Source organism: Sciurus vulgaris, assembly GCF_902686455.1.
Source record: "Sciurus vulgaris genome assembly, chromosome: 8".
Lineage (NCBI taxonomy): Eukaryota > Metazoa > Chordata > Mammalia > Rodentia > Sciuridae > Sciurus > Sciurus vulgaris.
Window position 1 is genome coordinate 67,260,574 of NC_136468.1, and position 13,137 is coordinate 67,273,710.

General features: G+C 37.7%; 1 protein-coding gene across 3 annotated transcripts in view; it reads right to left on the reverse strand.

Annotated features, from left to right (window-relative positions):
* LOC306667423 (uncharacterized protein) overlaps window positions 1–13,137 on the reverse strand; it is a gene marked incomplete at its 5' end in the record, with an annotated part of 62,494 nt that overhangs the window by 47,745 nt on the left and 1,612 nt on the right. The gene's annotated exons all lie outside the window — the stretch shown is intronic.

Sequence of the window (13,137 nt, forward strand, 5' to 3'; positions counted from 1 at the left end):
CTGGCGGCCTGCGGGTTAAGCCCTAGGATCTTCTGGCCTCTGGAGCCCAGAATTGCGGTTTACATGACGCTCTCCTGGGACCCGGCTTCCGGTGCGGCCAGCCTGTTCTGGGCGGCTCCCCTTATGACTGAGCAGCCGGGGCTACGCCCTGTCTGTGCGAGCGATTGGGTCTGCTCCACTCGCTTGGGCCCCACTGTCAAGCCACGTGCTTGCCTCAGCAGCATAGCCACCCACAACTCGCCCTTCCATAAGGCTGCGCGGGGAGGGGGGGTGGGGAATACCATGCCACCTAGATAGCACGATCAACTTAAGAGGTTTCCCCTGAGCAAAGTGGTTAGGCCCGGCCAGGGCTCCTAGGTGTGCCCATAGTTAGATACTAGAGTTAGACCATGTACAGGAAAACGGCTACTTCCACGAAAGGTCAACTGAAGGAAGGAGTCATTCCAGCTGTAAACTAAAATAACTTTAGAAGCTGGAATTATGTAACAAACTCTGGATCTTTTTTTTTTTTTTTTTGGCGGTGCTGGGGATTAGAACTCAGGGCCTTGTGCTTGCGAGGCAAGCACTCTACCAACTGAGCTATCTCCCCAGCCCCAAACTCTGGATCTTAAGAGGGTACAGAATAACTTACAAGCCTCATTTCTTGTTAGCCTTCTCTCTTAACATCTTGCAAGGGATCCCTAACAGAAGTCCGTAGACAGAATTTGTGCACACATTATGTAATACAGTGAAAATGTTCGGAGAACGGTTGTCAAAAGGTCCATGACCCAAAACGAAAGAATTCCAACGTTATTTGGGGGAAGTGGGAAGCATCTCTGGAAATAACTCTTAAGGTCAAAGCTTATTTTTTTTGGAATCTGGAATCAACGTTATTGTCTTGTCAGGAAGAATGAATACCCTTCTGTTGGTAATCACGTTTGGGGTTCATAAAGGCAAATTATTTGGTTTTATGAAAACATTAGAAAAGCAAAAATTCTGATCACTATCTTAATCCTTTCGTCGTGTTATAAAGATGCGTTTCTTAGGCACGAAGAATCTGATTTGTGAATCAAGTTCAGAATTTGATTCTGAATTCCTCCTACTTCCATTTTTTCTTAAAATTACTTTCCAGTTATGGCCGGGTTCACAAGATACTCATGAAATTTATTTAAACGTGTTTTTTGGGGGGCACTAAAGATCGAACCCAAGGCCTTGCCCAGAGTAGGCACAATCTTTACCACTGATACACCCCAACCCCTAAACATTTACTTTGTATTTATTTTTTTGCAGTGATAGGACCAAACCCAGGGCCTCCTTCATGCTAGGCAAGTGCTCTTAACACTCACCTACATCTGTCCTAAACTTTTTTTTTTTAAAGCAGTGTCAGTTTACATTGGACCTCACTATGCAGAAGTATCTTTTTTGATAGAAATTTTGTGATTACAATTAATATTTGGAGGTGGTATCTTAATATTTTCTATTTTAAAAAATATTGTTACCTTTATGTAGTTTTCCTATTCAACAGGAATAGGGACAAACGAGAGGGACTACTAAATCTCAGTTGTGATGTGATTCTGTACGCAGCAGCTCAAAATAGTGCTGCTGTTCTTTTTCCCTCTCTTGGTAGGATTGGACTGGGAATACATAGCTCTCAATTTAATAGAGATTCAACAAGCTGTAACTGCAATACAGGGTTCTTTTCTTATATCTTGATTCTAGCTCTGCCTGAACCTGCACTATATTATCTGCATTCCTGAAGGGTATGTTAAAATACTGACCAACCTGCTTCATAAAATGTTCTATAAATAAGAAGCCTAATATTACAGTATCATTTCTCCTCTTTATTTGAAGTGGAGACAACCTCTTCACTGAAGTTTCAATTTCAAAAGTGAAACATTTAGTTATCTTTTCAAAATACAGGCCTGATTTCATCTTGATTTACTAAGGTTTGTTAAACATGCACTTTAATCAGTAATTCTGATGCAAGCTGACCAAGGACCAACATTTAAGAACCACTGGCAGCTGGGTATGGTGGCACATACCTGTAATCCTAATTATTCCAGAGGCTGAGGCCAGGGATCACAAGTTTGAGGTCATCCTGGGCAATGTAGTCAGACCTTGACTCAAAGTAAAAAAGTTTGGGATGTAGCTCAGTGGTAGAGTACTTGCCTAGCATGCATGAGGCCTAGGGGTCAATTCCCAGTATCATCACAAGAAGTCAAGCCACTTTTTTTTGAAGTAACATCAGGCTTGCTTGGATCCATTTCTCTGTTGATTCCAGGTTATTCTGTAACCTAAGTTTTGTAGAATTAGCTGGAAGTTATCTATGGAGGAACAATAACCCTCAGTGTACAGTTTGTGCAAAAGTACAAATTTGCTTTGGAATCCTTTGTTTTATTGTATTATGAAAAAAGAAAGGAACACAGCTGAATGTGCCAGGTGGAAATTGTGATCTTCCTACATAAAACCTACTTCACAAATGCTCTGTTATTAGGACGTTGAGGCTCTAAAATAATGTATTTCAAGTGTATTAAACCACTTTAAATTATCCACCTATTGACGATTAAAATTTACTATTCTTTAGTACATTGATAATTTGACTAGGCCTTGGAGGTTGAGGGAAAGTGTGCAAGTTAGCAAATAGAAGTTTGCAGGTTCAGGCAGGGCTGAAATCAAGATATAAGACAAGACCCAGTCACAGCTTGCTAAGTATCTATTAAAATTGTTTGACTACACCAATACTCCTTAAAGATTTGAGACTGATATTCCACTTCATATATGGTTGTGTCTTTCTATGACACCCTATCAGTTTTGTACCCAGTGAGGTCTTGCAAATCAGTGCTACGTGGGTAGAACAGAGAATATGATCAGAGTTGCTATTTCCTAAGTATATATAAAAATACTCTTGCTATTTTTTTCATCCTTGTGATGTACACTTTTAAAATTTGTTCTTCTTAGAATGTGGCAGTAGAGAGTGTATTTTAACATATACATCATGCAGTATAACTTCCCATTCTTTTGTGTGTACATGATGTGGAGTTACACTGGTCATGAACATAGGAAAGTTATGTCCGATTCATTCTGTCTTTCCTATTTTCATCCCTCCTTCCTAAATTTTTATACTGCCCTCTCAATTGCTAAGTTGTTCTGCATCAGACTTAAAGGCAGGAAATTTTTAGGAAGGGCTGGGTAGCTAAAGAGAAATGACACTGTACTATATGCTAAAAAATTAAGAAAGTAGATATTAGGGGTTGGGGATGTGGCTCAGTGGTAGAGTGCCTGCCTAGTATACAGGAGGCCCTGTGTTCAAACCCCTGCACTGAAAAAAAAAAAAAAAAAAGATGGTGATGAACACATCATTCAGCTGTGTTCCTTTCCTTTTTCATAATACAATAAAACAAAGGATTCCAAATCATCTTTTTTTAAATCATTCTCTTTCTCCCATAGACTTGACAAGCAGGCAGCTTAGGAGACAACTGCCAAGACACTTGTAGGAAAAGGAGGTATTTTTATAATTTAAACGTGCCTCAGTCTCTCTTGTAAAATCGGTAAAATGATAAAACTTTAAATCTGTAGTAACATCTTTGAAGCCTTTTAAGCCTTCCTGATGAATACAATATAGGCCTGGTCCACAATTTACTTAACCCATTAAATTGTATTTTTCTTTAAAATGACATTGATCATGTGGTACTTCAGAGATTGTTGCTACACCTACCACCATCTAGAACTAGTACTAGATAAGAGTTCACATGTGTATGTGTAACTAAAAACAACAAAATTTTTTAAAAAAACTTAAGAGTTTACATGACTCCTACTAGATATGTACTAAATTAAAGTTGATGTGTTGCTATATCCTAGTTGCTGTGATGCTATATTTTAATTACATTTTTACCTGTATATTACTAAGATATGGGTATAAAGCCCTGTATTAAGGTCAAATATACCACAGTTTTTACTCAAGCAAGCACTCTACCAGCAAGCTACACCCCAGAACTAAGTTTATTTCAAGGATGGCATATTAGAGCACCTACCAGCTGGGACATATACATGTTATTTTTTGCCTAGTTAATTAACTAGTTCTGAACATTTGTATTCTTACTCCTGGCTAAGCTGGCTTTCCTCTTCTCTGTGTACTGACAGGCTTTGATGATTAGTAGTCTTTGGCTTACTAGTTGCCATCTGAGTATGATTTAGCTTTTTTTTTTTTTTTTAATTTGTAGAGGACACAATACTTTATTCATGTGTCATGCTGAGGATTGAACGCGCTAGACAAGTGCTCTACCACTGAGCTACAACCCCAGTCCAGCATGATTTATCTTTGTCTTTTCAGAATAATTCTTTTAATTGCACTTGTCCTAAATTCACAACTTTTTTTCTGTTTAAGGCCACAAAGGAAATATCTTTGTCTTTGCAGCCCAAAGTCTCCCTCTCCTTCCCCCTTTAAACAATCCTTCAAATATTCTTAATTTCCAGGCTATAAAAACACAGGCTGTGCTTGCTGTAGTTGGCACATTCCTGTTCTAGTCCTTAATAGGAAAAAGGGTCAACAAAGCTCAACTTCATCTATACGTGTATGGTCATGGTAATTTATTAAGTGCTGGTTGGGTACTTAACTTGGTTGTCCCCATAATGCTTTCTGCAGCCTTAAATTATCAGATTTATAGTTATTTCATTAAAAAAATGCATGGCAAGGGCTGGGTGCAGTGGCACACTACTGTAATCCCAGCTGCTTAGGGAGGCTTAGGCAGGAGGATCAAGAGTTCAAAGCCTGCCTCAGCAAAAGTGAAGTGCTAAGCAACTCAGTGAGACTCTGTCTCTAAATAAAATACAAAATAAGGATGGGGATGCTAGTAGCTCTAGTCCAAGTGCCCCTAAATTTAATCCCTAGTACAACCCCCCCGAAAAAAGGCGTGGCAAGGAGAAACTCTCGATTCATTAACAATGTAAAATTTATTCCATGAACACCTGATTTGTTTCATTGTTTTAGATATGGAAGGCATAACTAAGTCCTATTAGTTTATTTATTTAGGAACGTGTTATGACATGGACTGATAGGGAAAAGAAAGGCACATCTTAAGATTATTCAAAGAAAACCAAGTAGCTGCTTCTCTTCCACAAATGATTTATTTTACTGAGCACCCAGAGAGACAACTTAATCCTTCATTTTAAGAATCTAATCTTAAAAAATACTTGTCTCCCATTTTGACTGAGACCTCTGATTAAACTGAGTCTAGTCCTTATCCTTGAAGCATAATCCAATTTGGCAGATGACAACTAGTTCAATTTGGCTTTTGGTTGTTTAAACACAGAACTATATCTCTATCACAGCTATTAAGGTCTTAAAATCACAATTTCCATGGCATAAAACCTCACTCTTAAATCATCTTCAATATGCTTTCTACTTTGTTTTTAATTTCATTAGCCTAAGTGAATATAAACCTATGTATTAACACATATACTGCAGAAGTACAACTTATGGTCAGTTCACTTTGTAACTTAATATGAGGAGGGCTTAAGAAAGCCTAGATTTCCCTCTCATTTTGTCTTTATTAACTTCCAGTCACCTTTTCAGTGGCTGAGGGATTCCTATGGTAACAGTTTGACTTGTGTTAGAATCAAAATTCATTCTTGCCTCCAGGTTAAGGACAACAAATTAGGAGCACTTTGGTGTATGTGTATTTGCAAATGAGTATACACTGTTAACTAGCAGAAACTCCATAATCTTGAGGAAGTCTGTAAAGTAAGGGGTGAAAAAAAGGGGTGACTAGGAAAGAATGGGGACTAAAAATTGGGTGCTAACTCTAAGATCATGCTGAAGCCAGGTGTGGTGGCACACACCTGTAATTCCAGTGGCTCAGGAGGCTGAGGGTAAGAGGATCACAAATTCAAGGATAGCCTCAGCAACTTAGTGAAGCCCTAAGCAACATATTAGCAAGACCTTGTTTCAAAATAAAATACTAGCCAAGTACAGATTTCTGTATATTTAAAAAAGAAAAAGAAGTAAAAGTCAATGACAGCATAACTGGTTTTCCATCTAAAATTCAATGTTGGGTGATGGATACGTAGTTAAGTGGTAGAGCACTATCCTAGCATTTGCAAGGCCCCAAGTGTGATCCCCAGCACAGGAAAAACATTTTCTTTCTTTTGGTATGTCTTCATACCCCCCGCCCCCACTTGCCATTCCAACTGGGCATAAATGGGAACATGTGAAAAAAAGTTGCCACAAAATGTGCTTTGTATTGATGTTTATACACGTTTTTAGGACATGGGAAAGATGCCTAGATTTCCATACCACTGCCATCATACAAACCTGAGATTAACAGTTCTGCTGCTTTTTCATATTTCAATTATAGAATAAAAGAACTGATGTTTCTTTCTAATCCAAAGTACATTTTTCTTAGGAATGAGTTGTCACCTTAGCACAGTCCTACTTCTTGAAAATTTTAAGTACTAGAGATAAGACTAACTTGAGGAACAGGTTTTCTCTCTTTCTGTGTGTGGTACTGGGGACTGATCCTGGGCCCTCTGTATGCTAGGCAAGCACTCAACTACTAAGCTACATCCCTAGCCTAGAGTTTTAATCTCAACATTAGGCTTACCAGAAATACAACAGGAGCCAGGTATGGGCATAACAGGTAGTCGTGTGTGATGGAAAGGTACGAATAGGCTATAAAAAGAATTCACTTATTTTAAATGCAAAAAGAAGAGGTTCATCAGTTTCTACTAGAAGATTAGTCGCTACGTTCTGACCTAGCATACAAGAATTCAAATGTTCAATAAATCAGAATGTCCCCCAATTCAGAGTTTGACATATTGCTAAACTATGCTCTGTGTATTCACCAATCATGTTATTTTGCCCCTCAAGAATGAAGTCATTCGTAACAGCAGTAGAAACAATCTGGCTTGAAAGTTAAACTGTAGTTTTCACTATTTTCAGAATTTACACTATATTTTACTTTCTAAGAAAACCTAGGGCAGGCAAATAACTGAAAATGTAGGTTTAAAAACAAACCAAAAAACAAAACAAAACAAAACAAAAAAAATCTCTAAAATAAAAGGGTAAACTTCAGATTTCTACTCAGAATCATATAGATTAGTTGTTAAGTAGCTTAAAATGCTATTTGAAGCATTATAGACAATCTAACAGTAAAAAGTAGTGCTTGGGATAGTCATGAACAAAAATTATTTTTATTTTTATCCTTACTACAGCTAATCAGACTAAGGTAAGGATATATGTACACAGTATATAATTTAGCTATTTAAAAAACTAAATGGGCTGGGCACCATGGTGTCTGCCTGTAATTTCAGCCCCTAGGAAGGCTGAGGCAGGAGGATTACAAGTTTGGGGATAGCCTCAGCAATTCAGAGAGACCCTATCTAAAATAAAAACATAAATAGTGTTGGGGATGTGTGGCTCAGTGGTAAAGCACCTCTGGATTCAATCCCCAGTACCAAAACAAGCAAAACCTAAATGTTCCCTTTCCTTGATGTAAAATGTGAACTAAAGATGTTGGCTTTCTCGATAGATTTGTCTACTATTTAGATCACATCTATTACTTTTGACTTTCATCTCTACAGACGCCTTTACAAATCTGTTACTCTCCTTGAAAGCCAGTTTTTCTCTCTCTATGCAGGCAACAAGCATGGGCATTTTTACAGTGTGTTACACACTTCCTTTATTCTACTACCATAAGGGCTTTAAGAGTCAGTCCTTCTGCCCCAGTTGAAGGCAAATAAGTTTTAAAACGTTCTTCCCTGTTCCATCCTGCACCTCCAAAATAAGTCTTTGGGCTAAGCGTTTAGCATTTGCTTAGCAAGTTTAGTGCTTGCCCTGTATGCATTAAGACCTGACGTCAATTCCCAGAAACCAACACACACACACACACACACACACACACGAAAAAGTTAGGTCTTTGTTCAGATGATATACTCTAGGACAAAAACAATGAACTTTGGTGAGGTGAAGAAGAGGTATTGAAATGACTGGTCTACCACCTTAGGTAAGAAAATCACTTAATTGGCATAAAATACATACAAGAGCATGAAATGGTTCTGGGTACTCAGAAAACATTTGGTAGTGATGGTGGAAGGAGTCACACTAGGAATTAAGAATTTCTGATCTGGCCTAAAATTAAGACTTCCCAATAATTCTCTCCACTCACTAAACTAGTATCAATAATAATCTAGTATGGCATGATTTGCTAAGAAAATAAAAACTTATTTATTCTAAGGCCTTACTTTTAATTACTATACCTCACTTACTAATCAGCGATCTTTCCTTTGTTGGATAACTATCAGCAACACACCAAGCTATATATAAGGAAATGGAAGTAGCGTGAAAATTGAGCTAAGTTTAAATAAGTGGAATAAAGGATGGGAGAAAATAGCAATAAAACATTTAGATATAAAGGGTTAAAAGTTCTAATTACCAAATAATTAATAACCTTATTGACCTAACTAAAAATGTAAAGGCTAGGACTTAGGTTGTGTGTTTTAAATATGGTCAAATAAGGATTATTTGACCAAAATTATAAACAAAGTTCTAATTTGTCCTAGGAACAAAGCAATGGTTCAGGGGAAAAAAAATATCAATCAATACTTTTGGAGGGGCACTTTAAAAATAATCTCTTTTGAGCTAGGCACAGAGGCATTGTAGTCCCAGCAACTTGGGAGGCTGAGGCAGGAGAATCCGAAGTTTGAGGCCAGTCTGGGCAACTCTATAAGACCCTGTCACAAAATAAAAGGGGAAGGAATGCAACTCAGTGATGCAGCATAGATGGGTTCAATTCCTAATATGATAGTGGGAGGGTCTCTTTTGAGGAGAAGGGGAACTAAAGTGATATAATCTCTAGAAATAAGTTTCTAGGTCATATAACAAGTTAGGTTTAAGTTATATGAAATATTTGTCATACAACCAATTTAGTTATTATATAAAAAACTGTTATATATAAAAGATAGTTGTTTGTTGAAGATGTACCCTATACCTCAGACAATTTTGTACTTACACTAAAGGAGAAAAAAAAAAACCTCTAAAACTCAATTTTTAACATTAAGAAATATAAATGCAGAAATAAACTCTGCATACTCTGATGCTTATGTATGTATACATAAATGCCATATTTTTCCTAGAAAACAACATCAAAACACAATCCCAAGCTCTAAATAAGGAACAGTTGCCAAACTTGGTACATTTACAAATCCTGATTTAACATTCATTCTCTTCTCCAAGCAAATAAAGGACCTCCAATAGAATTTATAACATGTTTTTCACTGTATATTCAAAGTTTACAGTGAATATGAAAGAATCCCTTTTTACTATATTTATTTTTAATACATGCTATTTAGAGACATTAAACTCTAGTCAAAATTCAGTTTACCTAAAAACCACCCAGAAGGGGTCTGTAAGCTTTTCCAATGTGTAGGTAGATATAATACACTATTAGTTCCTCTCATTTTCAGATGGAAAACCATAATAAAAGACGATTCAAATTTGAATTAAACACAGAAGGGATCATGGATCACATTAGTTGGCAGAGAGCAGAAAACTTTTCAGAATGTTTTTTAGATACTTGCCTTGGAATTACTAAGCAAGTGCTTTACACTGGGCTACATCCCCAGCCCTTTTATTTTACTCTGAGACAGAATTTAAGTTGTTCACACTTGTCTTCTAACTTGTGATCCTTCTGCTTCAGTCTCCCAAGTAGCTGGAATAACTTGTGTACCTAGCCAGGAGTAAATTTATTATCTCTTTAAAGAAGAAGAAGAAGAAGAAAAAAATCAGGTTGATTCAAGGTATCCACAACCCACAAAATACAATGTTTTGTATTTTTAGAGCACTATTTGTAAATATGGACTTGAAAATTAGTGTTAACATAGTAACACTGAATCCATTCTTCAAGTTAAAAGCCAGTGGCCCTTGGAAGGCTAAGGCAGGAGGATCCAAGTTCAAAGCCAGTCTCAGCAACTTGTTGAGGCCCTAAATAACTTAGGGAGACCTGGTCTCTAAATAAAATATAAAAAAAAGAACTGGGGATGTGGCTCAGTGGTTGAGTGATCCCTGCTATGAAAAAAAGTTAAACCAACCAGTCAAGCTGTGTGTTTAACCACAATTTTTAATGTACAGAGACTTATTTCAGTTTGAACCATTTTCATATATTAATCTTTTCATTCTTCTATATATACAGAAAATCACTAAAATGTCAGGGGTGGGAGTGGGCCACAGGTGAAAATTTTATATAAAACAAAACCCAGTAACATGTTAAGTTAGAATGTTTTCTTATGTTGAACATAAGTTTCAGCAATTATGTAAATGGTAAAATAATACTCGTGACTACTAAAAAGTATACCAAAAAGGTCTAAGGGCAGACAATGAGTAAATGATACTTAAACTTTACCAAAGGAGATTCATTTCAGGACTTCGTATAATATACAATGTTAATAAGTCCTGTTATTGGAATGCCAATTTCATGATACAAAAAATACATAGCTACAGGAGGCCCATACAGTGACATAAACAAGTGACACAAACTAAACTTGAGGTAACAGCAAATTAGGTCCTCTAATATCTGAGTAAGCAGTGCCACATACCCTGTTAAACCTCAAACACATCATGGTTTCATAAAGCTATTTAATTGCTGGTGTTTAATACTGTTGAAGTTTGTAGGTGAAACCATTCTCTAGATTTGAGAAACACGGATATCCAAAAATACTCAGCAGTTTTATTTCTTCTTCCTGTGTTTTTGCAGAACTATCTCTGGCCCATCAGCTGCCCCCTGTCTTACTCTCCCTTGAGTAATCTTTTCCTCTTACTCAAACAATAGTGCTCTAAAGAGCTCTTGAAAACGTTTGAAAGTCAATTATTTTAGCTTAGACTATACTGTCTATAAGGAAAGTGTTTAATCTTAACAATCTCTGAAGAAACATGTACACTCAAATGCCAAATAAATTGGGCTGAAGAATCATCAATCAGCCCAAAGGATTTGGGAGATTTATTTGGAAGAGTTTCAAAATGTAAGGAAAAAGGCTAAAGTTGTGTTACCCAAAAGTGGGAAGAAGCACTCCAGATAGGGGGGCAAAGGTACAAAGTTATGATAACGTGCTGCACAAAACCAGTAAGATTACTGCAAATGTACCCGACAATGATTGGAACAAAAATAATCTGTGAAGGGATGAGAAAAGAAAGTTCTTAGGAATCAAGTCCCAAGCCTAGTATTCCATGAGCTCAGAAAGTCCGTGACCCCCTTTAAGCCTTAAGATTTGCATTTGAAGCTAGAACTAAGATGGAGGTGAATAATGGAGAGTTCATAGAATAGGCACAAATGATTTTGTCCAGGGAGAACATAATTCAAGAAGGCAGTCAAAGAAAAGTAATCCTGACTAGAATTTAAATATCACAGAATAATCAAGATAAGATAAAGAGTTTAATGGATTTGGCAATTAGGAACCACAAGAAACACTGATTAAAGTACAGAAGGTTTGTTTCTATTAACTTAGAAAATGGCTTCTTTTTCTTATTAAGGTAGAATGAAGTTGAGAACATTCTGAAAATTATATAATCCACTGGCTTCATATTTAGTACCTTTTCTAAGTAAGAAGAGTTGCTATGAGTAAAGAAGGGAGCCAGGAACTTACACATAACAAATACTTATTCAAGGGTTCTACAAAATGCCTGTTTTTAAGTCTGGAAGGCAAAGGAGAAAAAAAAAAAAAAAAAAAGCTTTGAATGTTAAATTCTTTGTATTAAGTAACTATTTACATTTCAAGTACTGGCTTTTCAGTTCACTCACATTTGGTGACTTAATAACAAAAAATGAAATCCACAGAAACTAAGGATAAGCAAATTAATTAAAAATCTTGTTTTCAAACTACCAAAAACTTACAACTAAAGAAACGTTACAACTTTGACCCCGGGGTAAAGTCATCTTTTTAGGTCCAGTAAGCACTTCCTCCTAACATCCAATTTAATACACATACTGTCAATGAGCTATCCAGATTTTGGTTGCAAGTACTTTTGTTGAACAATTCCCCGCTCTTAACGCCTTTAAATTATCACTAGTTTTTGGCTACGATTAACTAGAACGGCCAAGTGGGAATAACAAAATATATAAATACACAGTCTCTAAAAAGTGTTGAGTTTCTGGACATTTTCACCTATTCAAGGTTTCAAACAATAAGTGTATTTCATACGACTACAAAATTACTTTAAAGAGGGGGTTTTAATATTACACGGTTCAAGGACCCTATTGAATAGTATTTATCAGAAGTGCTTACAATTCCATTTTTTATTTTTAAACACCAGAATAAAAACGAAAGGCAACAGACTTTAAGGTATTGAAAACCTTACAAGTTCATACAGGCTCAAACACTGGCAGCTTTTATTCTGCCTACATTTAAAAAGAAAGGCAAATCCCACCAATAAGATTACACATTCTTACAGGATTTACAGACGAGGGAGGGTACTGTTAAGAACAGAAGGCAGGAATGGAAGCGGAGTTGAAAAGTGCCCTTCAGTTCAGGAGACTCTCTGGTTGCTTTACACCTGCTTGTAAATTTTGGTGATACTGTATTTTTCTATTCAGATTCGAGAAACTTCACGTTTTCTCAAAAAACGGTCAATACTCCTCGTCAATGTGCCCCCGCACCTAACCTCCCCGCTGGCTACCCACCCAGTGGGCCTCACTCAAAATTGACTCCCATTTCCAGAAGAGGGACTTGCCACATTACGTAAGTACACTTGCAAGGAGAAAGGCTGATAAGAAATTAGGGCGCCAAACCTCCTCCACCAACAGCGGTCACACCCGAAACGAGTGTCCCTCCCGGGGCTTTCCCGGGAGGCGCAGCAGCTCTGCTGTGTGGGGGAGGGGAAGCTTTGAAAGAGTCATCTCTTCCTCTTCAGGCCGCCAACGCCGACCGCACCACAGTCTCCTCCGCCCAAGTCCTGTACCCTCCCCCGCCCCAGCCTGGGTCTGCGCCAAACCCCACAGGAATGCAGCCGGTCACATGCGCTGCGGCGGCGGTGGACGTGCCTCTCCCCCCGCGCCCCAAGGAGACCCAGCGCCATCTTGCCCTGACGCAGTTAAAAAAGTCACAAGAGCAATCGTGTCTCCTCGTCCGCGCCATCGCCCCAAAGTCTTGCAGAGGCCGAGCCAGGGCCCTCAC